At 39.4% G+C, this 27,327-nt stretch overlaps 2 pseudogenes across 2 annotated transcripts in view; one reads left to right on the top strand and one right to left on the bottom strand.

The window, feature by feature from the left end:
- Positions 1-27,327, bottom strand: part of LOC308620762 (centrosomal protein of 78 kDa-like) — a 423,604-nt pseudogene that overhangs the window by 259,103 nt on the left and 137,174 nt on the right. The gene's annotated exons all lie outside the window — the stretch shown is intronic.
- On the top strand, positions 713-26,854 carry LOC308620062 (centrosomal protein of 78 kDa-like; annotated as a pseudogene). Its single transcript has 9 exons — positions 713-732; positions 1,090-1,227; positions 2,416-2,465; positions 3,879-4,009; positions 13,131-13,208; positions 14,668-14,834; positions 25,059-25,230; positions 25,553-25,600; positions 26,133-26,854. The product of its transcript is annotated as a centrosomal protein of 78 kDa-like (transcript).

Below are 27,327 nucleotides of genomic sequence, written 5' to 3'. Positions count from 1 at the left end.
AATATTTGTCCTATATTACCACATACACTCCATTTTACCCTGCATCCTAATGCTGCTAAAATATAGTAGAAAGCAGCAGCATAGCACAGGGAGATCAGCTTGGTGCTTTGCGATGACCTAGAGGGGTGGGATAGGGAGGGTGGGAGGGAGGCTCAAGAGGGTGGGATATGGGGACATGTTTATGCATATGGCTGATTCGCTTTGTTGTGTAACAGAAACTAACACAGAATTGTGAAGCAATTATACTCCAATCAAGATCTATTAAAATAAATAAATAAAATAACATAAAATACAGTAGCTTTGAAGGATAAATATAACCATATTAACCTATGATGTTTGTTTTCAGTAAATTCAAATTAAATATTTAAATGTGAATTTTAATATATGGCTTGTTCTAAGTAAAATATTAACACGTAGGTCTAGTTTCTGCAACCAAATGTTTCCTATAAAGATACTTGCCTCTTTACTACTGAAATATAGGGTAAGTCTCCACATTTCACTCTTTCATCCGGTGGGTTTCATTTGTTTTTTTGTGCGTTTTCTATATGAAATCAAAGGAGCAGTGAAGGTTGACAGGCTTATAGGAGGGTAAAATTGACTCACCTACCCCTCAGCAACTTGCAGCCTTATAACTTGTATTGTTTTTACATAGAAAAATTCATCTTAAATTTAACTTTTGGTCTACTTCTGAAGATTCTGTTTGGCAGAAGTCATGGGTATATCTGTGTTCCTGTGTCCTTGAGACTCAGAAATGCCAAAGGTGTTCTACGATTCAGGAAACTTGAGTGTTTCTGCATGATACATAAAATGTATCATACTTTGGGATCTTTTTTTAAACTTTATTTTTGCATTTCTGCACATCTCAATACTTTTGTTTTAGTTAAAATAACTTGTTACTGTAGAGAACTTATATTTTTTTAAAATGCTGGCTTATGGAAAACCTTTGTACAAAACCGATCCTCTTTTTAATGGGCTTGGCATCATTGTCAAGTGCCTTTTTGATTCCTTTCGACGTGTGCACATGTGACAGTTGCTGTGTAGACCTTTGGTGCATCTTGATTCCTTGTTTTCATGCTTTGTCAAACGTAGTCTTTTGGCCGCAAAGAAGCCTGTAAGTAAAGGAAGGAAACACCCTGCTGGTAAAGAATGTTACCCTCCTGAAGCGCTACCACCTGGAGTGTCTGGTTTCCGGCCATTGTGTCCTGCAGAAAGTGCAAAAAGCAACAGGTAACCTGTTTGCATTCCCTGTCTTTTTCAGTCATTTAGAGTTCTTTATTTTGGAACTTGTATTATGTGGGTGGTCTCTGGTGCTTTGTGTAGAGGAAAAAAGGTAACTCACACATGGCTTCTGCCTAATAAGCCCTCTAAGGAAGAAAAATTAAAAGTAATTGGGAGTTTCAAGTTGTTTCTCAAGTGTCACAACAGAGTTAACTCCGTGGGAGTCTTGAGGAGACTAAAATGATCACCAATTGTGCATGTGAGGAAAGTTTGATTAAAGGCAGGTGTAGTTGAGCGAAGCCCTACAGCACAGAAGTAAGAATTTGGATACGTACGAATGGGAAAAAAGACATTTTAGGCATGGGAAATTGTTTAATGCAGAATGGATGAAAAATATGCATTAGACCTATTCTGAATCAACTGGCTTATTAACTCAGTAAATCAGATTTAGTGAGTCAAACTAGCATTACCTGATTTCTTATCCAGGGGATAGCTGTTCATAGTAATTTTTGTCACAGAACAGTAAATAAAATGGTTGAATTATAGCTTTAGGCTTGCTAAGTGAAATAGATGGCTCTAGATGATCTTCAGGTGACTTACTTGGTAGTAATCAGGAAATTGGGGATTAACAATTGCTTAAGAAAACAAAGAGAATTGATTTGAAATAGTACTTGAAGTAGTTCCTGTGTAAAATATCTGTTCAGTTGCTCATGTTAAATGGATGTTTCTAATCCCCACTGGACAACCGACTACTTTTTTGCAAATGGTAATGTGAATTGCTGTTGCATAAACTAGTGTTGAATCTCCAGTGTTTGCACTTGAGTTTCACAGCTCTGTGGTTTCCTGTCTTCTTCCTGAGACACTTAATCACAGGTCCCTCCTCCTCACACAGGGGGGTAAATTAGAGAACGATTAATATCACCATTTAAAGAAGAGAGACTGAAATCTCAACCATCCTGAACATAGGAGCTGAAGGGGCCTCTCAGCAGTTCAGAGAGTTATTACCAAGCCAGTAGGCTGAATTCTGTTCTGTTTTCTCCGTAGCAGAGTCCTCCAGGTCCTTGTTTTGAGCTTATTTACTTTCATACACAATTCTGTATGGATACTGTTCATACTACTAAATAGTTGTATTAACTGGGTTTAACTGGTGATGTATTTACATGAAGATCTAAGTTCGTTTTGTTGCTATCTTTTTAGGGGCTTTCCATTCATCAAAGCTCGTGATGTATGTAATCAGTTGGTGGTGTGTAGCTATCATATTTATGATATATAGGGCTTGAATTGGGAAAGGTGGATGGTCATTCTTCTTGCTTTTTAAACTGACAGAGCCTTCCAAGAAGCATTTCCCTCTCTGAAATAAATCCATGTAAAACATGTTTGGTCGCTCTCCCAATGCAACTGTGTAGTTGTGTGGATTTAGTGCACACCTGGCAGCCTTGTGGTTATGTCTGTAAACAAGGAAGCCTGTTTTCCAGTCCGCAAATCAGCTGTTACCCAGTGAAACGAACTTGACTGCCATTTCTGACCCCTCACGTGGAGCTGTCATACTCAAGAATATTCGCATGTTTTCAAGAAACGTTGTTTGCAGGCTATATGTACAAATTCCTGATCTGAAAGCCAATATAAAGCAACATCTCCCAAACCTCTGCTCTCTCACCAAGGCCACACACATTCCCTCGCTTATGGCCTCGTGGCAAGCGAATACTGTCAGTATCAGATTCTCCTTCCCAGTGGTCTTGGGAGACTGCATAGTTGCTCTGTGAATGGCACCACTGCTGAGGTTGAGAGAAGAGCATCTTGGGTGTCAGTCCTGGCCTTGCATTCCCAGAGAGAGGGGTGTGCACCTCGTTCTCCTGTTAGGGTTTTCCTATGCTGCAGGGTTTGCTGCTTGTTGTCAAAATGATGTCCTAGTGACTTGTCTTCTGCGTGGTTATATAATCCCAGCACAGTTCTTTATGATCTGTAGACTTTTATGGGGTTGTGGCCAGGTCAGTTTTTAAATGTTTGGAAATGTCCTATTGAACAACATTGCAGTGGCAGTGAAGCTTGCTGGGAGAATTGTTGCCCTAGTTTTGGCTTAAGGGTGGTGAGAAGATGAAATTTTTGATGGGTCAGTTTTAGTTGTGTATGTGTATGTGATTTATTTTTTTAAATTCTAATGTCTATTATTCACAGCTTAGATATGTTGACTTCCTGATTATTCATCAGTCCCTTTACTGATGTATTTTCCTCTGAAAAACTACATTTTCTTCCAGACTGTTTTTGTCTGATGGTGAAGAATAAATTTTTCATTGGCAGTATAAAGTTGATCTGAGAAAAAATGTTTACCTTGGATCTTCACTTGGCTTCTGTGAAAGAAACGTAATAAAATAATATGGGCAATTCCCATTACTAATCCTAACCACGTACAACAGAGGTCTGTACAGTAACATAGCAAAAATAAGTTCCTGTACTTTTACTTAGTCATTGCCTGTTTTACACTAAAGAGCAGTGAGAGACATTTATAAAGAATGATACCTCAGATCACTTTTGTTAAATGTCCTCTAATATTTGGATATTTGGTATCTGGCTTGTGTTGTCTTTTATACAATCTTGTCTTCTTTCTTTGCACTTTAGTTTAACAACTCTGTGGTTTCCTATCTTCTTCTTGTGACACTCAGGTCCATCAGAATTTCCTGTGACTGTGACAGTAGAGAGTCCTTCCTCCTCAGAAATCGAAGAGGTCGATGATTCCTCAGAACGTGTTCAGGAGGAGCCAGAGAAAATCCGTTTGAAACAAGAAGCATTGCAGGTACAAAGTTATCACTTTAAAGCTATAGTGAAGATTATTTTTCAAACGGAAGGCTGATTGCAACACAGCACAGCTTGTGTGAGGGTTCTGTTTTCTCCTCCCACCTGCATTGTATCCCCTTGAATGGTTCCTTAAGCTTAGACCAAGGTGAATGGCGGACATTTGAACTCTAAGAAACTAAAATCAAAACATGTCGTTAGTAATATATTTTCCTTTCCTTAGAACCTTAGTATATTAGATTTAAGGAGAAGCTTAGTGATCATAAGATAAGGAAATTGAGTTCTGAATGAATACAGTCAGCTGATTCAGTGCTCTTGTTTTACAGATGAGAAAATGGACAGTTCTAGTTGAACTCTCTTTTTATAAGAGGAAAATATGGCCTCATTTTAAATAAAAGTAAAGTTGAAAAACGTTTTGATGTTGATATTCTCCTTTCCTAAAATCAAAAATATCAAGAAGCTACATTCTATTACCAAATAAACCTGACCTCTAATGTCATTCCATACTTTTGTTTGTATGGGCAGAAAAGAAAAATTGATTTTTATAAGAAATTTTTGCACCTCAAAATTAATATATTTATTTTATTTCAACTTTAATGCAGAGCTGAACATTTCTAGTAAATAAAGGAACACCATTTGGGGGGGACCTTGTCTTTGTGCTACAAAGTCCATGTTTAATTTTTAAAAATTATTTAATATGACTTTCTCTTCATATGAAACATGACACTTGACAGGTTTCAGAACTGATTATCCCATTATTGTAGGACTATGGGAATTACTCTTTGATTTTCAAAAGAGAAAGTTAGATTTTTATTTTTTAATTAAAATTAATGATAATATAGAGAACTTTTAAGAAAAGAACTTAGAAAATTATGAAATGTTAGAGTAGGAGAAATCTATAGTTCAAGTGGAGTTACTCCCTTTCGTTTTATAAATGAGCACCTACAATTTGTAGAACGTAAGTGGTTTATTAGTAAATGGCAGAGTATGACATGACCCTAGAGCATCTAACCCGCATTCCTTGTTATTTTAGATGTGGTGTATTCATTTCCTTCACAAATAGACCACGAGATTGTATTTGTAAAAGCAGTAATAGACACTGGGGAAGTCCAAGAAGTTTAAACACTGGGACCACAGAATAGCAGATTCAGAATACACTGAGAACCCTTTTAGCTCTTCTCTGTTTTGACAAGACACTACAATGATGGTATCAAAGTGTTTAAGTATATATGCCCACAACAATCAAGAGATTTCAACATAGTTTTGAAAGACAGAAGACAGGTGGAAGAGTGTGAAACTGAAGCAGTAAAACAGAGGAAAAGCATCACCTAGAATATGCACAGGGACCACGTGCAACTGAGGAGGATTCTGACCCCACCTGAAAAAGTAGCCCCATGCTCAGGTGCGCATGTAGGAGAGAGGGTGGAGTTAGTTAAAAGTGTGACCAATAGGGGAGCTCATTGAAGGGATGTGTTTGGAGGAGTGGACTCCCAGCCCCGCCCTCACCCTCCTGAAATGAGATGATTTCATTTTGAAAACAGTGAAACTGGTGAGAACTGGGGCAGCTACTGTGAGTTTTTACACCCTCGAAAATTGTGTTTGGGGGAGATCCTGTTACAGTTACTCCCCGCTTCTTCCTGCATAAGAAGCCAATCAATCGTTGACTTCAGGGAGCTTTCTGCGCTCATTCTTAAATAGAAAATAACTGTCATTTGCCTGTAAGTTGAGTAAAGCTTACAATATGAGAGAGGGGGAAAGAGTGCAAACATATCCTAGTAGGACCAGGGACAATTTAGGGAACAGAATAATTTAAGAAAAAACCCTAATTAGTATCCTGAGAGAGGTTTAAAAAGAGCTAGCAACTATAAAATAAGACTAGGGTATTAATGAAAAGGAGAATGGTCAGAAAGCAAGAGGGGTCTCCTGGAAATGCAAATATGGTTGCTGAAATAAATTCAGTAGGAATTTAAAAAATTTCTCAGTATATAAAAAAGAAAGACACAATGGAAAATGTGATAGAAATATGTTAGAGAGGCTGCATCTGGGAGATCCCACATGTTACTATTAGAAAGTCCAGACCCAGAAAAACAATGGAGGGAAACTGTCAAAGGGCAACAAAATTCCCCACAGCTGAAAGTAGACATCAGGCCTCAGATTGAAAATAGTTATGCAAGATGAGCAAGAATAGACTCATACCTAGGCACCCTTCATTGTGAAACTTTCAAATACTGAAAAACTAAATTAAAATAGAATAAAATACTGAGAGGATACATCCATTACAGAGAGAAAAATACTGGTCACCTAAAAAAAAAAGGTTAAAATCTGACTTTATCATACTTGTCATGAGCACCGTGGATCCTGGAAGGCATTAGAAAGATACCTCCAAAGTTTTTCAGGCACATAATTTTCACCCTAGGGGTTTGTATCCAGCCGAACTATCAGTCATACGTGGAGGCTGAAGAAGATATTTTGTACAGAAAGAAATTTGAAAAATTGACCTCCTGTGCTACACCTTAAGCTATTTATAGACATAATCTAGCAAAATGAGGCAATAAACCAAGAAGGAAGGTAATAGGGGATTCAGTGCAGATTGCAGCTAGTCTAGAGTGGAGAGGCTTCTATTGATTGTGTGATTGAGAGCTTAGAAACACCTTGAGGCATATTGTACTTACTAGGTGTTAGGCACTGTTGGAAGGGAGGAGGGAGAGGAAGAGGAGAAGGAACTTGAACTCCAGAGGAGAAAAGGCTATACGGACATAAAGCTGAAGCACACTGAACTATGGTTGATTTTTAACCTACTATTGGTGAGGAAGAGAAGAATCCACTTCAACTTGACACTATAGATGTCCCCCTTTTCAGTGACACACAGGGGTAATGACCACCTATCTAATTGGTTGTCCAAACCGGAACTTGTCCAAACTCCTTACACTTCAACAGTGTAAGGAGGCACTCTAATGCTGTAACATCAGGACAACAGGTATAAACTGGAACAGCCCAAGGTGGCTTGGGGTATGTGGTCACCCTGCACAAGGGCAGTGACACTGGCACAGTATGGAACGAGGTGTAGTCTATACACAGAGACACAGTACATCTGCAGTGGGCAATATTAATTTCATTGTAATAATGGCAATACTGTCGTGGTTTGCAGCTTTTATTGTCAACTTGCATGTAATCACAAATAACTAAAGTAAACTATACTTAGTATGTATGAGTATTAACTTGGTATGTACTGAAATGTATTGTGTACTAGTATGTACTTAGTATATATTAGGCTCTAAGTGTTTTTGCATATATTAACTCATTTAATTCTCTGAATAGCCTTATGAGGTTGGTGCTAATATCATTCCCACTTTTGAGAACAGGAAGCTAAGTCAGGGAAGGAACTTGCCCAGGCTGTACCTAATTTAAGGTTGGATCGAGGCTTTGAGTTTAGGCTCTCTGCCTGTTCTCTTAAACCTTACTCCGTACTGACTCTCAAGTAACAGAAGACTTAACTGCACATAGAACAGAATATAAATTTCAACTTTGACAACGTAACAGCTAGGTTTGGAAGGTAGACAGGAGGTAGAAAAAAGGGAAGATGGTATGAATGTCCTCATTTTACAAAGCGTGACGTTGAGAGAGTTTCTAGTTGATCAACAATGTAGGTTTTTAAGTATATCACTACAAGTCAAAGAGATCATGAGCAGTGGAATACCTCATGACATAACTTTACTGAGCAGTGTGGACATAAGTTAGAAAGTGAACAGATAATGCCTCCAATTTAGTGAGAAAATAGTCATGGACGAGTATTACTTGGAAATGGAGAAGAATTCAAAATAACAATAGTTGGACCTCCCTGATGGCGCAGTGGTTAAGAAACTGCCTCCCAAGTCAAGGGACACGGATTCGAGCCCTGGTCCGGGAAGATCCCACATGCCACGGAGCAGCGAAGCCCATGCACCTCAACTACGGAGCCTGTGCTCTAGAGCCCGTGAGCCACAACTACTGAGCCCATGTGCCACAACTACTGAAGCCTGCGCGCCTAGATCCTGTGCTTCATAACAAGAGAAGCCACCGCAATGAAGAGTAGCCCCCGCTCGCCGCAATTAGAGAAAACCTGCACGCAGCAACGAAGACCCAATACAGCCAAAAGTAAATAATAATAATAAAATAATAAAAAATAACAATATTTGACGTAAACCTCATAAAAAAGGAAATCCATACAGCCAGTAAACACAGAAAAGTGTACGACTTCATTAAGTAATAAGTGAAAAGTGAGTCAAAACCAAGGAAACTACATGTCAATCAGATTGACAAATACATAAATAAAAAGTCTGGTAGTATCAGGTATTGTAGACCTGAAGTACTATGGGAATCTTCTACCCTGTTTATACTGGAGTATAAATCGACACAACTACTTTGGAAAGCACTTAGCCCTCTCCGTCAACTGAAGGTATATAAAGGAGGCACTCTAATGCTGTAACATTAGACAACAGGACAACAGGTATAAACTGGAACACCCCAAGGCGCCTTGGGGTATGTGGTCACCCTGCACAAGGGCAGTGACACTGGCACAGTATGGAACGAGGTGTAGTCAGCAGCCCTCACCCCTGCCCTATGTAAATGCACCAGAATAATGGGTACAGCAGGATTCCTGTCCATGATTTGTATTAGCACAAACTGAAAACAAACCAAATGTCCATTAAGAGTCAAAAATTAAATAAATGATGTGTATTTGTACAGTGGGAAAACTATCCAGCAATAAAATTGAATGAACTAGAGCTACAGGCAGCAATGTGGATGAATTTTTTAAACCAATGTTGAGAGAAAGAAATAAGATAGAAAAGACTTCATATACTATGATCCTGTACATAAAGTTAGATGTTGACACAACTAAACTCTTTTGTTAGGGATGCATGCAGGTTAAAGGAAATGACTGTCAAGAAGTGAGGTTGGTGTTTAACCGGGAAGAGGGAAGGAGCTTGTGATGAGAAAAGGATATGGGGGGTTTTTGCGATGCTGACAAGTATCAATACTTTCAGCTTCGAGTAGTGCTTATGTAAGTATTCTCTTTTTATTTGTCACATTGACAGTTTTGTTCTGTGCACTTCTTAGTACCCATATCGTATTTTACAATTAAAAACTGCGTAAAGAATCGGTCGCTTCTTGAGTGCTGGATGTGGGAGTGGGATGAGACCGTTTCATTTTAAGCCCTTCACTACTGTTTGCATTCGCATGTTCATTCATTCAGCATTAATTGCACATATTCTATGTACCAAGCACTCTTCTAATTTTATATGTGTTTTAACTCATGTAATTCTCACAAGAGCTCTGTAATATGGGAGCTTATCTCCATTTTATAGATGAGGAAGTTGAGGCCTAGAGTTATACAACTTGTCCAAGGTTATGTAGCTAATGGGTAGTGCCAGGCCCATTTGCCTCAGAGAATCTGAATATTTACAATATAACCTAAAAGAGAAATTTAATGACTAATTATAAGCAAAAAAATTGCACATTAAAGATGACAAGTTTTCATCTATCCAGTTAGAGAAAAACACACAGTCTGTCTTTCACACACGTACATCTTATATGTATGTGTGTGGCAGGGATTCTCCTTATTAAGCAATTATTTATTGACCGTCTACGTTGTGCTAGGCACAGGTGCTGGGGATAAACCTTAATAAAATACACACCCTATCTTCAAATAACTTGCACTCTAAGTGAGGAAGTAAGCCAACAGTTACAGTAGAGGTTATATACCAAGTGATACATCGCTGATGGCAGTGTAAAATCTCAGAAATCTTTTGGAAAGAAGTCTGGAAATAGGTACCTCAGAGCCTTAAAAATGTGCATTTGCTTTGATCTCAAACTCATTTTTATGGATTTATTGTAAGAATGTTATTCTCAATATGGAAAAAAGCCTTCATGCATAAAAACGGTTATTTTGTCTGATAATACTGAAAAGTTGGAAAGAATTTAAATCTGTAAAATGGTTAACCAGTAAACCCACTCAGTGGAATATTTTTTAGCCCACACAAAAAAATCAAGGTTATGAATCCCCTGATTATAGGAGAAATGATTGATTTCAATGTTAAATGGAGAAAAGTTGAACATAAAATTTGATATCCAATATGATGGGAGCTTTGTCCCAGAAAAATCACCCTAGCCAGTGTACAGAAGGGTGGAATGGAGAGCAGATGGCAGGAAGGAAAATTATTCCAAAGCCTTATCATTAGTCTTACTTAAGTAATAGAATATCAAGCAATTTTACTTTCTAACTTTTTTGGTTCCATATGTCCATGTAAGGGACATGAATTCTGAATACTTTGTAGGAGGAGGGTACACTTTTTCACAAAAATTGAACACTGTGTTCTAATTCCCTCCATTAGAGGGAGAAACTGTTGCATGTAATTGCACTTTGATGTGCTATTTAGAACCAGTCAGGAATTTTAGTCTACCTTCCTCTGACCGTGCTGAAGGTTTTTTGTTTGTTTGTTTATTTGTTTAGAATTTCTTTGAAATCAGTTTTAGAAGATTGATTAAACCATTATATTAAAAGTAGAGGAATTTTGCAATTTTTTCCCCTTTTTCCCCATTGAAAACTTGACTGGCTTTGGTAATGAAACATTAAAGAATTTGAAGTTCTTAGACTCTCAATTTTTTAAACATGTTCTGAATATAAAAATATATGTTCATTGAGCAAATGTTTGAAAACAATGAACAACTTCTTGAAGGAAATAAAAGCCACCTCTGCATGTACACACACCTAATCTGCTCTTTTGTCTTAAAAAAGTATCCGAAATATTTTGCCATGTCACTAACTACTCTTCTACATCAGAGAATTTGATTAAGCTTATGCATCATCTCCCAGGAAAAACGCACAGATATATTTTGAATGTAGCACTCCTGAAGCCCATTCATGAACTCTGGTTGAGACCTCTTGTCATTCTTAGTGGCTTCATAGCGCATTCCTACAGACGATGAGCTGTTTTTATTTAAACCAGTCCCAATTCGGAGGCTCTTAGCTTTCTTCTAGGGTTTGGTTATAAACAATCTTATGACATCATGTTGGTAGATAAATCTTTGCCCACATCTTTGATTTCCTTAGGGTAAACTCCTGATGTAGGATTGTTGTTAGGTACCAAAAGCTACTGTCCAGACAGTGATACCAGCTCCTCTCCCAATGATGGCAGGTAATAGAGTTCCTCATTCTTTAAGTGATTGTTCAAAGCAGTTAACATGTATAAATATACCTTACTGTTTTCATAAGTATAGGTATTATGATTGTTTATCACTGCATAAGAAACCAGCCCAAAACAGTGGCCTAAAACAATGACAATCATTTATTTTGTTCACGAACCTGGAGGTTGAGTAGAATATTCTTTTACTACACACTTACTGACTGAAAACAATACCTGTTTGACTAGCTCAGAGTTCTGTAGGTCAGAAGTCCAGGCACAGTGTGACTGGGCTTCCTGCTCAGATACACACGGGAACATGTGGGTTCCCTCCTGAGAGTGTTAAAGCACGTGAAATTTAAGTGTAAGATATTGAGCCCCAAACATTGGATGTTCACCATAGTTTGTGTGGGCCACAGAGCTGAAATCAAGATGTCAGTCTGGCTGTGTTAGCGTCCAGAGGCTCTGGGAAAGAATGCCTACAGGCTTCTTCCGGCTTGTTGGCATAATTCAGATTCTGCAGTTGCAGGACAGAGGTCCCCATTTCCTTGCTGGCTGTCAGTCGGGGGAGAGTTTCAGCTCCTAGAGGCCTCTCGCTTGCCTTCCCTGCCGCAGCATTGGACTTCTTCAGAGCCAGCAATGGAGAGTCTCCCTCTTGTGCCTTTTGTACTTCAATTCAGGAAGAGTTCAGGTCCTTTTCATGGGGTGCCTGAGTAGGCCACATCCACCTAAAATAATCTCCCTATCTTAAAAGATCAACTGATTTTGAACCTTAATTCCATGTGCAAAATGCCTTCACTACAGCACCTACACTTAGAGTTTGATTGGATAAGTGGAAGGTTTGTGTACTTCAGTAAGTGGTAGTCTTGGGGGCTCTGTCAGAATTCTGCCTATTGCAAGCAGTGTCCCCACTTGAAGGACCGAAGTGTCTTAGTTCCTAAAACTCCTAAGATAGTTTATCAGTGTTCATTTTATTTCAGTGACCTTGGTGAAGGGAAGACTACCACCTCCGTGAGCAGGAATGGCAGCCAGCTTCCTGAGTCCACAGTGTGGCTCTGCTACTTAGTGGTGTGACCTTGGCTGTGCTGCTCTACTTACTCTACTTCTCTGCCTCTGTTTCCCTCATCTGTAAAATAACATGGAGTTAGTGATGATTCTTTCCTCGTAGGGTTGTTTTATAAATTTATTTTTGGCCGCGTTGGGTTTTCGTTGCTGCTCGCCAGCTTTCTCCAGTTGCGTCGAGAGGGGGGCTACTCTTTGTTGCGGTGCGGTGGCTTCTCTTATTGTGGAGCACAGGCTCTAGGCGCGCAGGCTTCAGTAGTTGTGGCACGTGGGTTCTAGAGCGTAGGCTCAGTAGTCATGATGCACAGACTTAGTTGCTCTGCGGCATGTGGGTTCTTCCTGGACTAGGGCTCGAACCCGTGTCCCCTGCACTGGCAGGCAGATTCTTAACCACTGTGCCAGTAGGGAAGCCCCCTCTTAGGGTTTTGATGATTCGATTATTTAATACCCAGGGAACTCCAGGAACAGTGCTTGACTGTAAATTGCTTTAAAAGTGATTACTTTTTTAAAACATGCTTTTGAATCTGCAATTATGCAATTCAGGTATGCTAAGCAGGTTCGTTAATAGGACTTCCTGCTATAAAGAGACCCACAAATAAAAATAGAATTTTTCTTTCTTGGTCGTAACTTCTTATTTCTGACTTACTATGTTATATGCATATGCCTTTTATGGTGGGCTGCCACAAATTTATGTTGGAAAGAGTGGAATTTAAATAAATCTTTGCAAATTTGATAGATTTTGATCATTCATTTCACTGGCATGGTATGATATGACCAGTAGCAGACTAAAATCTGAGTTCACTTCTGGCTCTGCCCCTAAATCCTGATGAGACCAATAGCTGGAAAGGCTTTTGGATATTATACTATGAATTACTTATAATATTGACTCTGTTTGTTTAGGAAACCCTGGAGGAGTGCCTAAAGCAGTTAAAGGAGGAAAGAGTAATAAGACTGAAGGCTGATAGACGAGTCAGTGAGGTAAACACGTTTCATCTGCTTTTGAGAGTGTTTTGGTTTTATTTTGATTTGATTTTAAGCCATATACACATATTTTGGAAGCTTTAAAACTGTAATATGTTGCAAATTGGTGATATCATATGGACTTTTGCATTTACTGGTATTTAGTGATCATATGATCTATATTCCAGAAAGCATGTTTTTAAAGATGTGAAAAGCTCGTTTTGTGTATGTGTGTGTGTGCTTTTATATGACATTAGCTTATTTCCTGTTCATGATTCTTTGATTCAAGAAGGCACTTTCTGTGCATGTATTGTATATACAGTAACATAAAAGACATGATGAGACTCTCCTGGCAATGAATTAGGAAAGTGAATCATTTAAATAAATTTAAGATATTGGAAAACTTCTAAGAATGCAATGAAAGATAAAAATATATACTATGAGAATTACATTAGGTAATGTGCATGAAAGCAGGGCATAATCTAAAAAGTTCTATCTACATATAATTTATCACAGGGTGAGTGTAGGGAGGAATTTTTGAAAGTGCATCCATTGGATTGGCAGACACTCATTCAATAAATGTTGAGCACCTGCTCATGTAAGGCAAAAGGGGCATCATGAACATTAACGGCCTTTCTGAGAAATACAAGAGTTGAGCTTACAGGGGGTTTTAAGTGCGTAGATGCTGAGCGGAAGGGGAAGAGTGCACGGGGGTGAATATGTTGAAGAAGCCAAAGAAAATATTGGTGATCGTACATTTAATAAATTGGGTTGGGTATGATTTAGGACTTTTAAACGTAAGCATTAGATATTTTACTCACTAAAGTTAATTCTTAACATTCAGCAGAGTTGTAATATGTTTTGTTCAAATCAGATTCTATACTTCACTTTCTAATTTAAGGGAAACTTAGAGCAGGTAATTTTCTAATGTGAATGAGGCTCCATTATGAATTGAACCAGTTAGAAATGTGATCTTTTGTGAAAGATCATTAATAAAACAGTAACTTTGGTTTATTTATATACCACCTAAGTGTTATATAGGAAACTTTGTTGGGTGCCTGTGGGTTTTGGTTATTATGTGATATGGTCTCTGTCTTTACTGGCAGAGGGTTACATTAATTATAAATTAATTACATTTTGAGTGTTTTAGTTTTGTTCCTTGAAACTAGGCAAGACTACTTTTTGTTTGTTTGTTTTTTGTTTTTTGGGGTTTTTTTTGCGGTATGTGAGCCTCTCACTGTTGTGGCCTCTCCCGTTGCGGAGCACAGGCTCCGGATGCACAGGCTCAGCGGCCATGGCTCACGGGCCCAGCCGCTACGCAGCATGTGGGATCTTCCTGGACTGGGGCACGAACCCATGTCCCCTGCATCGGCAGGCGGACTCGCAACCACTGCGCCACCAGGGAAGCCCAAGGCAAGACTACTTTTGATGACAATGAGAAAAAATCATGTCAGACGTTTTCAGTCTTCTTGTATAGCTGGAACATGAAAATGCCCAGTTAAGAAACACAACTTTCTCTTTGTCTGAAGCCCTTCATGCCCACTCATTGACAAGCATGATCCTGGATGATGAAGGTGTTTGGGGCAGCACTGAGAATTCTTTTCAGAAGTTCCATGCTTTCCTGGTTCTCCTTAAAGATGCTGGGTTAGTTCATTTCTCTTCATGGCATTCTTCTCTTTGCGACTCTAATGGTAGTTTGCTGAGGAACTGGAGCAATTTTCATCACTTACGTGGCTATATTTAGCCAAATTTAGTGTAATTATAGGTAATATAGTTGACGTTTTAAAATGAGGAATTAAATTTTTTAAGAAATGCAAATAGGGAAGCCTGCTTTGGTAGAGTGGGGAGCCCATTATAAAAGAGTAACCTGTAGACAGAGTAATTAGTAGGTATAGTTGTTTTGTAAAGACTAAATTAAAGGCAGTTTTCACTGAAAATATTCGGGAATGCATAAGAATTTTCCTATCTTTCACTTCTTTTGCTTGTTTGATAAGTTTGAATTAAAGTTATCTTTGCCTTAGACATAAAAATGATTATTAATCTGCAGGGGAGATATAGGTCAGTGGTTCTCAACCGAGAGCAATTTTGCTGAAAGAGGGAAGTGGAGATTGATAGTTGATGGAGTGGTGTTTTGTCAGTGAATGAACTGGTGTTGGTGTTGGGAAGGAAGGAACAAACACATTCTTGGAAACTGAAGGAAAGGTGGTAAACAAGTGTGGGAATGGAGGTGTGACAGGCAGTGGACAGGGTGCATGGTACATATTGAAGCTGCTAGTGAGACAGTGGGATGTCTCCTAGAGGATGAATCTGGAAAGGGCTGAGGATTTGGGAGAGAGAGAGGCTTGTAGTCTGGAGTAGGATGTTGGCTTTTAAGATTTTAGAAGTAGGGCTTCCCTGGTGGCGGAGCGGTTGAGTCCGCCTGCCAATGCAGGGGCTACAGGTTCGTGCCCCGGTCTGGGAGGATCCCGCATGGCGTGGAGCGGCTGGGCCCATGAGCCATGGCCGCTGAGCCTGCGCGTCCAGAGCCTGTGCTCCGCAACGGGAGAGGCCAGAGGAGTGAGAGGCCCGCGTACCGCAAAAAAAAAAAAAAAAAAAAAAAAAAAAAAAGATTTTAGAAGTATTTCATGACTGTAGGTCTGGGGAAATCTAAACTGCTCTTCTGTGATTATAATAACCTTTGTCTTTTCTCCTTTCCTCCTCTCGTCTAGGCTTGGGCAGTTGGCCACAATGGCTGGTATAGATCAGTCAGATTTTCATTTACTAGGTTGTCCCCCCATGAATTCTCCTGTTAGTAGTCCACCTAAAGAAGAAAAGAAGGCGCTTGAAGAAGGAAAATCAGAATCAAAACAGGGTGCCCCATAACAAATGCAAAATATCCAAGTAAATGGACAGAACAGCACTTAATGATTCTAAGAGTGATTAGCAAAAAGGAAATGACCAAGTCAGGGAGGAAACAATAATGATCAGTCTCTAATAATTCACATGCCCGGGAGCTAGAAGACTCTGGAGTCCTTTCCAAATCTGAGATTAGTAAATGTGGGCCCATTTCATGATACTGTACTTTTGTAAATAAGGAGACTGGAAGTTCTTGAGAAAATTTATGAGTTAAAGCAAACTATCCTTAATGAAGAAAGAAGACATTAGAGAAAATATTCCAGATTTTAAATTGTATAAATGTCTATTCTGTTCATATTTTATCTAGGTTTCTATTTGTATGCAGTCAGCTTACAATGAAGGAACACTAATGAAGGTACACATACTGATACAATTTTTAAAATAAGTAATCCAGACATAGCTAATAGGTAACATATTAGAGTGAATCACCTGGTTATGGGAATGGGAGGGGAAAACCTGTCAGCTTTTCCTCCAGCCTTACTTGGAGCCCCCATCAGCCCATCTCAGAGTGGTCTTGGGAACTGACAGCTTGAGAACACAGTCTGGTCACAAACTATACACGGTTTACATGTGCCTGGAGGATAGAAAAGACATTAATTATCCTACAGAATAGGGTTTTATTTTTAGTGAGGGAAAGGAAATGGGTAATAACTACCCCAATCACCAAAGTCTGAAAACGTAGCGGACATAGCCTTGGATATAGCTAGGTTAAGCTGAGAATCACTTGGCAAGATATAATTACAAAAAAAACTGGCTCTGAAATCTTCTGATTAATCAGTTGACTGTGTTAATAATAAGATTACAGAGTAACATTGAAGTTTTGAACTCTACTTTTTAATGGTTGGCTTTGTTCATCACTGAATTTTTGTCTTGTCTTTTGTCTTCCCCTCCACTTCCCGAAAATTACAGGTGATGCTAGGATTCCTTTGCCTCTCGACTCCTTCCGTGTCCCAGCGTCTACTCAGGAGGCCTTAGAAACTTCCAAAGACAGCCTGGGGGTCCCAGTCACAGAGCAGCGGCAGGAGTCTTTTGAAGATTTCATTGCTAGAACATACTCTCCTTCAGCAGACGTCATTTCTGGAACTGGAAGTCAAAGAAAAGAAGAGGAATTATCTAGAAATAGCAGGTCTTCTTCAGAGAAAATGAGCAAAGCAGGTGAATAGACCAAAAACTACTCTGCTAAGAAACAACCTGGGAAGGACCTGCATTCCTGCTCTGACTCACCTGTAAAGAAGAAAAGAAAAGGAATTGGGCAAAATAATTCTTTGGTTAATAAACCAATTAAAAGTGAGTCTTCGAAAAAACACATTTCTGTTAAGAAAGAGAGTAGAATAGTGACTGTGTCATCAAAGACAACTAAAAGGGGGCTTCCCTGGTGGCGCAGTGGTTGAGAGTCCGCCTGCCGATGCAGGGGACACGGGTTCGTGCCCCTATCCCGGAGGATCCCACGTGCCGCGGAGCGGCTGGGCCCGCGAGCCATGGCCCCGGAGCCTGTGTGTCCGGAGCCTGTGCTCCGCAACGGGAGAGGCCGCAGCAGTGAGAGGCCCGCGTACAGCAAAAAAAAAAAAAAAAAAAAAGACAACTAAAAGTAAACTCAGTCTACTAGAACAGTCTGAAAGTGATACTCTTGGATCTGATTGTGAATTTCAAGAAAGCATCCATACTCTATCACACCTAACGTAGGTCTAAATCTTTTAAAATTATGTTTTTGCCTTCAAATTTTCATAAATTACTTATGTTATTATTATAGCATATGGTGTTTTCAGTTACTTGACTGGAAGCCATTAGAGAAAGATTTTTTTATCTATACTTTTTTATTATAATGAAAGTTTGGGTGTACTTTTCCTTGTAACACTTTGCACCATTCATTCAGCTAGTGTTTACTGAGGGCTTCATATGTACAGTACTTTTCTGGGTGCTGTTGCTTTCAGCAGTGAACAAAATAAAGCCTTTACTCTCCTGGAACTAGCACTCTGTGGTGGCAGAAAACATAAACAACAAAGCAGGCTAAGGGTTAAAAAGAGATGGGAATAATAAATGGAATAGTTTTACCATTTGGTTAAACATCAAACTATTATATAAATCACACGGCCAGAAGCCATTGACATATTTTAATTCATAATAACCAGAGAGCCTCAAACATTTACCAAGGCACTTAACCATGTTTATGGATTACAGCAACGCTCTGAGGTAGGGAACTCTTACCATCCCCATTTTATAGATGAACAGTCTGAGGAGACATTATGTGAGTTGCCCAGAATTACACAGCTATAAGTAAGTGGGAAGTTGCAATGTGACCCGAACCCATGCTCTTTTTTTTTTTTTAATGTATGGACTTTATTATCTTTCATTTGTTTCTGATTTATGTGAATTTTTTCTTTAAAGATTTTTTCTGATGTCAACCATTTTTAAAGTGTTTATTGCATTTGTTACAGTATTGCTTCTGTTTTATATTTTGGTTTTTTGGCCTCAAGGCATGTGGGATCTTAGCTCCCCGACCAGGGATTGAACCCTCACCCCCTCCACTGGAAGGCAGAGTCTTAACCACTGGACCACCAGGGAAGTTCCCCTTATGTGACTATTTTTCTGGCAATTTTTTTAAATTTTATTTTTTATTGACATACACTTGAATGACAGTGTTGTGTTAATTACTGCTGTACAGGAAAGTGACTCAGTTACACATTTATGTACATTCTTTTTCATATTCTTTTCCATTACGGTTTATCACAGGATATAGAATATAGTTCCCTGTGCTCTACAGTAGGAACTTTTATGGTTTTTTTTAAATACATGCACTTTTTAAAAATAAATGCATGTATGTATTTATTTTTGGCTGTGTTTGGCCTTTGTTGCTGCACGTGGGCTTCCTCTAGTTGAGGTGCACATGCTTCTCATTGTGGTGGCTTCTCTTGTTGCAGAGCACGGGCTCTAGGTGCCTGGACTTCAGGAGTTGTGACATCCGGCTTAGTTGCTCTCTGGCATGTGGGATCTTCCCGGACCAGGGCTTGAACCCATGTCCCCTGCACTGGCAGGCGTATTCTTAACCACTGCGCCACCAGGGAAGTCCCATGTAGGACCTTTTTGTTTATCCATCCTGTATATACACCAGTTTGCATCTGCTAATCCCAAACTCCCAATCCAACCCTCTCCCACCCCCTCCTCCTTGGCAACCGCCAGTCTATTCTCTATGTCCCTGTTTATGTTTCTGTTCACACATAGGCTGTAACCAGGCTCTTAATTACTTTGTTATCCTGTTCCCTTGTTAAGAAGGGTTTAAGGAAGGCACTGAGAGAGAAGCCAGTGACCACTAGAAGTGCAAAAACAGTGGGGCTGTCAGAAAGCACACCTGTCTCCTTCCCCCATCGTGAGCAGAATTTTTAAATGGCAGAGTATGTAAGAGTATGTGATGACACATCTCTGGATTAAATTATGTCTCCCTGGTAAAACATGTACACGTAAGTCTTTAGTTCAATCAGAGTGAAAGGTGAGATCAGAGAAAAGCTGGAGTGTCAGATTTCTTGTAGAAGGTCCTGCCTGATTGTTACTAAGAGGGCTACTACAGTACTAGTTAGTTCATTAGTCATGGGTTGAGTGTTAGAGGAGTGAAACAATGAGCAAGATGTAGTGTTGGCCCTCTAGCAGTGGAGTGAGAGGGGAAGACGCACAGCAGATGTCTCATCCTGCACGTGACCTGCTGTGACGGGCATATTCAGGGCGTTTAGTCAGTGTTTGTGGAAGAGGAGGGGGAGCCGTGAGGCAAAGAAAAGTCATCAAAAGGGGCAGTCCCTAAGCTAAGTCTTAAAGGACTCGTGAGAAACTGGTGAGTCAGCCGGTGAAAGGCAAGGATACTCAAGGCAGAGTGGACAGCGGAAGTCCAGAGCCGTGAGTGTGCGAGGGGTGTGTTACAGAGCCACAGGCACAGGCTCTGGAGGATCAGTGCAGTGTCCCCAGGCAGCGGCAAGTGCCCCTAAAGGAGGCAGCAAGGAGGAGGAGAGCATGTCTTCACCAACCATGTGCGTGGAGCTGGTTTCCTCAGAAAATAGCTAAGAATGGAAAGGACAAGTTCGGGTGGCATTTTAGACCACTGACGTCAGTATGGATGAGGAATCTGAAGAAGCCTGGAGATAATTATGCCCCACTCTTCTGAGGAGCAGTGCTTTATATTTTCAAGTGGGATTTTCACGCTGCCACCTCCTCTCCTGTCCCTACTGAAAGGTTTATAGGCCGGCAGAAGGGAGAACCTGGCTTAAGTAGAGTTAATCAGGTTTCTTTACTGTACAGCTTCTCGGGGCTGCTGTAGGCTAATGTTCATTCTGGATCGTCACAGCAGGCGTATGGTACACAGCCATCCTCAAAGCTATTTGACCCTAGAGTCCTTTTTTAATAGAATGTCTAACAACTGGTTCCACCGAAGAGCAATTTCGTAACTTCTAGACCAGGTAATAGCAAGAAGAAAGGGGTCTGAAATAAGGTATAAATGAAGGGAGGAAATAAGTTCTAATTGTATTTAGGAAATTACCAGCAAGACTTGACCTTGGGAAGTAAGGAAGAAGTAGGAGGCGGAGGCTGAACCCCCATCTGTGTGACTAAGGTTGGGTGGTGGTATCATTGAGTTTGGAAATAGGGGATAAAGAACTGAAGTGGGGAAAAGACTTTAGTTCTGGACATGTAGAATTTTGAAGCACCTGTAGAATTCAGAAGACAAACTGGTAGATAACTGGACATGCACGTGAAGACATGGAAAGATAAAAATTTGAATGTCCTCAGCACATATCAGCAGTCATTAAAATCATGAAAATGGATGAGATGTCAGAGAACTGTGAGTCCTGACAACGTTTAAGTGATAAGCAGAGAAAGAATTCTGGGAAGGAGAGAGGTGCTAGAGATTCAAGAAGGAGGAAGGAGATGCCAGCGTCGTCCTTCAGAGACTGTGAGTGTCCATTGGATTCGGGCAGTTAGGTCCCCAGTGACCTTAGAGCAGTGCAGGGAAGTGGTGGACAAAAAGCCAGATGGCAACAAACTGAGGGTGTAGGGCTGCCTGTCGGGGCCAGGCGGGGCTAGTGAGGACAGTGGGAATAGGCTGCTCTCAAGGAGTTTGGATGAAAAGAGAAAATAATTAGCAAAAAAGAATTTTTTAGAATGAGAAGGACTTCTATTTTATATGTTGAAATGAAGGAACCAATAAAGGAGATCCTGAAGATGTAGATAATAATTTAGAGAATTGGGGAAACACGGACATATGAATAACAAAAAAACCTTGCACAGTATATAAAAATCACTTGTATCCTTCGAGCTGGATGGATACTGGTAAGTTTGGGAGGAAATAAAGGTAAGAAGAGATAGAAGTTAAAGAAGTTTATACTGATAGCCTCAGTTTTCTTTGACACAGATTTTTCAGAGACACATATATACACATACATAATTACCGTTCGAAAATTCTTTCATAGTTACATGTTTTATTAATCACGTCTGAGAAAAGTCACTGATTTTCATTTTGTACAGCATTATCTTTTAAGGACAAGATACAGTGACAACTTCCATGCTTTTTGCATATCAGAGCTGACACTGAAAGTATCTGCATAATTGAATTTTCACTTCTTATTTGTAATAAGTTTATCCTTAGGAGGATACTTTCATAGTGTTTGATCACAGATGAGTTTGGGCATTGCTATCACTCAATAATGTGAAGCATCTGTCAGGTTCTCTCCTACACTATATATTCATATTTTGTCCGTTAAGCAAATATTTATTGGCGGCCTGTGGGAATAAGATACACCTAGGTCCTCTTTCCTTGGTATATTCACAAAAGCCTCTGAAACTAAATTTCCAAGTCAGGCCATACTAAGGCCTGGCATAATAAGTTTTCATTGTTAACAGTTTTTTTGTGTTTGTGGGGGTTTTTTGTTTTTATTTTTTTGAAGCAAGGATAAGACACTGTCTTAACTCAGTAGTTGTCCATTCATTAACAAGTCAAAGAAGACATTGATGAAGCATGGTATTTTGAATATCCTTTCCACAGAATAGGTAATGGGCCATCCTGAAACTCTGGTGAGATGCTTATCATTTTCAGATTTTGGAGTGGCTGAGAAAACCCTATTACACCTTGAATTATCACTAGAAACATGAATTCAGCCAAATAAAAACAGTGCCTCTGCCTACTGAGGTGGTCAATTTCCATCTCAACAAAAGTGACCATTTCTCCTTTAGATTAAAATCAAGAAAATCCCCTCTGTCCAGGATGCAATAATGGGGTGCCCGAAAGAGGAAAACTGAAGCTATTCCCTCTTTACACCTGAACAGTGAATTCATTCTGATATCAAATATTTGTTATGATTCTGTTATGACCAGGTGCTTTATTGTTTAGAGATCAAGTTACTGTTCATTCTTGGTAAGTAAGAAAAATCCACGTTTTAGGACTCTGAATAGTAACTTTATATGTATTATATATATATATATTAAAAATAAATATGTATATTATATGTAATATATATTCCACCTATTCAACAAAATTGTAACTTTCATCATCTCTTACGAATGATGAACTGTATTCACTCTTTGGAAAGGGCTTATAGGGAATTAAAGTCTCCATATACTTTTTATATAAGACCGTGGAAACCAAATTCTCAACTGGGAGCAAACTTAGGTTTTGCTATGAAGGTTTATGCTTGCCTGGCCTTAGAGGGGTAGGCCAGGAACTCAAGTTTTTTTCCTCTAAGTTACTTTCATTGATGCCACCCTGAAAAAATTTGGAGGGAGTATTTTTGAAATAGCTTTATCTCAGTAACCCTTTAAAAAGGCTTCAGGGTATGGGGAACATAACTGTCAAAATGTTCAAGCAACTCTTGTTGATTTAAGTGTAATGGATCAGGAGCAATACAGGAAGGAGCTGGGTACAAAAGACAAAAGGCGTGAGGCTATTTCATGTATTGTTTTTGGCTTATTGTACAAAACAGAGAAAGTCTCATACACTCGCGCAGCCAAGGTCCCCTACTGTTCTCTCCTTTTAATAGAAATAAAAGAGAGCTCGTTTCTCAATAGCAGCATTCTATCCTTAAGTGGGTAAACAGTGATATTCTGATGGTCTCTGGAGCAGAGAATAATTCCGTGGCAGCTCTGACCTCCAGTCACCGGGTTCTCTGTAACTTAGTCTTTCATGGCCAAGGACTATAATCATTATTTCGATTTATATTTAGCATCTCAAAATGGAAAGGATTCCATGGACAACAAAACAGGAAGTGATTTCATGAAGTGTTTTAGTATGGATAAAACAATAAACTATAAAAATACAAATCATCAGTAAAGCTTTTTCTTTCCGGAGAACTATATTCAGAAATTAATGTAAGCCTCTAAGGTGCGCATGTGTGTTTTTTCACCCATGATCATACTTGTATGTGTGCGCATTCCACTGCTACAGGAGACATGCAAAATGATATCAGATTTGCTACTATATGCAGTACTGGTTTCTCCCAAGAACTGTGTGCTCGCAGGGTTCGTTCAGGAAGGTGAGTGTCCTACCACCTCATCACAGTCGTATCTCATCACCTTCGGCAGGAATAGTTGACACTTTAACCTCACATGCAGGCTTATTAAATTAGTATTACTCATCAGAACTTGCTTACTAATAAAACAAGCTGAATTAGCCACTGCAGAATCATATTTGGAAATTCAATGAAAATCTTACCTTTTTAATAAAGGCCCAGAAATATTATTTCAGAGCAGGTGGTACAGAAAACTGTGGTCAAATTTGACATTCATTCATCATTGAAGTGTGGAACGTGACAGGTGAAAATTGATATTGATTTCTTTCCTCTAATATTTGGAAGAGTTCTAACAGGTAAATCAAATGAGATAACAAGACATATCAAGTCTCACTCATTTCTATGATCACATCCTCCCCACATATCACTCCTTCGCCTGCCATGTTTTGAATAATTCAATGCCCATAGTCTTTCCAGTCCAGTGTATTATAAGACACACTCAAGCTGGGTTTCAATCATATTAGACTGAAAGCTGAACATTTTAGGAAGGATTATTTAAAACCAAATGCGTCTTGAGCCCAACAGCCTATGAAACCAAACAATCCTGGGAGTTCAGTTGGATTCAGAAAATTCAGTAATCCTATTTGATGTATGTTAACCGTATCAATATTAACAACCTTCCACTGGATTTCAGCACTGATTTGAGAGCTGAGTTACTACTGGTCTTGTATTTTACCTAGTTGTGAAAGCACTGAGAGAGTTGTTCTTGGGTTGAACTTGACCCGCCTCTGGGAATGCTCTCTGTTCTATCCATCTTGAAAAGCTTTATTCAAGTGCATTTCTCTGCCTGCCTTCTCTTCACTTGCACCCCTTGGTAAAACGAAAGATGCTCACATATAGATGTGAACACTGCAGGTGCTCTGCTTGGCAATGGTGTCTTTCAGCTTCCCAATAAAAAATTATATTGCTGACCACCCATTTGACTGAAAAGTGACTCATTTTACTGACAGATATCTGGATTGAGATGCCAAAAGAAATAGGTCATTTCAAATTTCCTTTTTAAGTCATAGCTTTGTGTTGCAACACTACTTGTTCAAAACTTAGATCATGAAGGTTCCTTCCTATGACCTCCAAATAATTAAAATGTTCTTCAATACGCTATATAAAAAGCAAGCAGAGGGGCTTCCCTGGTGGCACAGTGGTTGGGAGTCCGCCTGCCGATGCAGGGGACACGGGTTCGTGCCCCGGTCTGGGAGGATCCCGCATGGCGCGGAGCGGCTGGGCCCGTGAGCCATGGCCGCTGAGCCTGCGCGTCCAGAGCCTGTGCTCCGCAACGGGAGAGGCCACAGGAGTGAGAGGCCCGTGTACCGCAAAAAAAAAAAAAAAAAAAAAAAAGATTTTAGAAGTATTTCATGATTGTAAGTCTGGGGAAATCTAAACTGCTCTTTGTGATTATAATAACCTTTGTCTTTTCTCCTTTCCTCCTCTCGCCTAGGCTTGGGCAGTTGGCCACAATGGCTGGTATAGATCAGTCAGATTTTCATTTACTAGGTCGTCCCCAGATGAATTCTCCTGTTAGTAGTCCACCTAAAGAAGAAAAGAAGGCACTTGAAGAAGGAAAATCAGAATCAAAACAGGGTGCCCCATAACAAATGCAAAATAGCCAAGTAAATGGACAGAACAGCACTTAATGATTCTAAGAGTGATTAGCAAAAAGGAAATGACCAAGTCAGGGAGAAAACAATAATGATCAGTCTCTAATAATTCACATGCTCGGGAGCTAGAAGACTCTGGAGTCCTTTCCAAATCTGAGATTAGTAAATGTGGGCCCATTTCATGATACTGTACTTTTGTAAATAAGGAGACTGGAAGTTCTTGAGAAAATTTATGAGTTAAAGCAAACTATCCTTAATGAAGAAAGAAGACATTAGAGAAAATATTCCAGATTTTAAATTGTATAAATGTCTATTCTGTTCATATTTTATCTAGGTTTCTATTTGTATGCAGTCAGCTTACAATGAAGGAACACTAATGAAGGTACACATACTGATATAATTTTTAAAATAAGTAGTCCAGACATAGCTAATAGGTAACATATTAGAGTGGATCACCTGGTTATGGGAATGGGAGGGGAACACCTGTCAGCTTTTCCTCCAGCCTTACTTGGAGCCCCCATCAGCCCATCTCAGAGTGGTCTTGGGAACTGACAGCTTGAGAACACAGTCTGGTCACAAACTATATACGGTTTACATGTGCCTGGAGGATAGAAAAGACATTAATTATCCTACAGAATAGGGTTTTATTTTTAGTGAGGGAAAGGAAATGGGTAATAACTACCCCAATCACCAAAGTCTGAAAACGTAGCGGACATAGCCTTGGATATAGCTAGGTTAAGCTGAGAATCACTTGGCAAGATATAATTACAAAAAAACTGGCTCTGAAATCTTCTGATTAATCAATTGACTGTGTTAATAATAAGATCACAGAGTAACACTGAAGTTTTGAACTCTGCTTTTTAATGGTTGGCTTTGTTCATCACTGAAGTTTTGTCTTTTGTCTTCCCCTCCAGTTTCAGAAAATTACAGGTGATGCTGGGATTCCTTTGCCTCTCGACTCCTTCCGTGTCCCAGTCTCTACTCAGGAGGCCTTAGAAACTTCCAAAGACAACCTGGGGTCGCAGGCACAGAGCAGCGGCAGGAGTCTTTTGAAGATTTCATTGCTAGAACATGTTCTCCTTCAGCAGACGTCATTTCTGGAACTGGAAGTCAAAGAAAAGAAGAGGAATTACCTAGAAATAGCAGGTCTCCTTCAGAGAAAATGACCAAAGCATAATATACCAAAAACTACTCTGCTAAGAAACAACCTGGGAAGGACCTGCATTCCTGCTCTGACTCACCTGTAAAGAAGAAAAGCAAAGGAATTGGGCAAAATAATTCTTTGCTTACTGAACCAATTAGAAGTGAGTCTTCAAAAAAACACATTTCTGTTAAGAAAGAGAGTACAATAGTGACTGTTTCATCAAAGACAACTAAAAGTAAACTCAGTCTACTAGAACATTCTGAAAGTGAGACTCTTGGATCTGATTGTGAATTTCCAGAAAGCATCCATATTCCATCACGCCTAACATAGGTCTACATCTTTTAAAATCTTTTAAAATTATGTTTTTGCCTTCAAATTTTAATAAATTACTTATGTTTTTATTATAGCATATGGTGTTTTGAAATACTTGACTGGAAGACATTCGAGAAAGATTTATCCATACTTTTTTATTATAATGAAAGTTTTGGTGTATTTTTCCTTGTGACAGTTTGCACCATTCATTCAGCTAGTGTTTACTGAGGGCTTCATATGTACAGTACTTTTCTGAGTGCTACTGCTTTCATCAGTGAACAAAATAAAGCCTTTACTCTCCTGGAACTAACACTCTGTGGTGGGAGAAAACGTAAACAACAAAACAGGGTAAGGGGTAAAAAGAGATGGGAATAATAAATGGAATCGTTTTACCATTTGGTTAACTGTCAAACTATTATAAATCGTATGGCCAGAAGCCACTGACATATTTTAATTCACAATAACCAGAGAGCATCAAACATTTACCAAGGCACTTAACCGTGTTTATGGATTACAGCAACACTATGAGGTAGGGAACTATTACCATCCCCATTTTATAGATGAGGAGTCTGAGGAGACATTATGTGAGTTGCCCAGAATTACACAGCTATAACTAAGTGGGAAGCTGGGATGTGACCTGAACAGAACCCATG

Source organism: Mesoplodon bidens (assembly GCF_964165515.1).
Source record: "Mesoplodon bidens genome assembly, chromosome: 7".
NCBI classification, from domain to species: Eukaryota; Metazoa; Chordata; class Mammalia; order Artiodactyla; family Ziphiidae; genus Mesoplodon; species Mesoplodon bidens.
The sequence above is the reverse complement of the archived record's forward strand: the minus strand, read 5'-3'. Positions and strand labels throughout refer to the sequence as shown.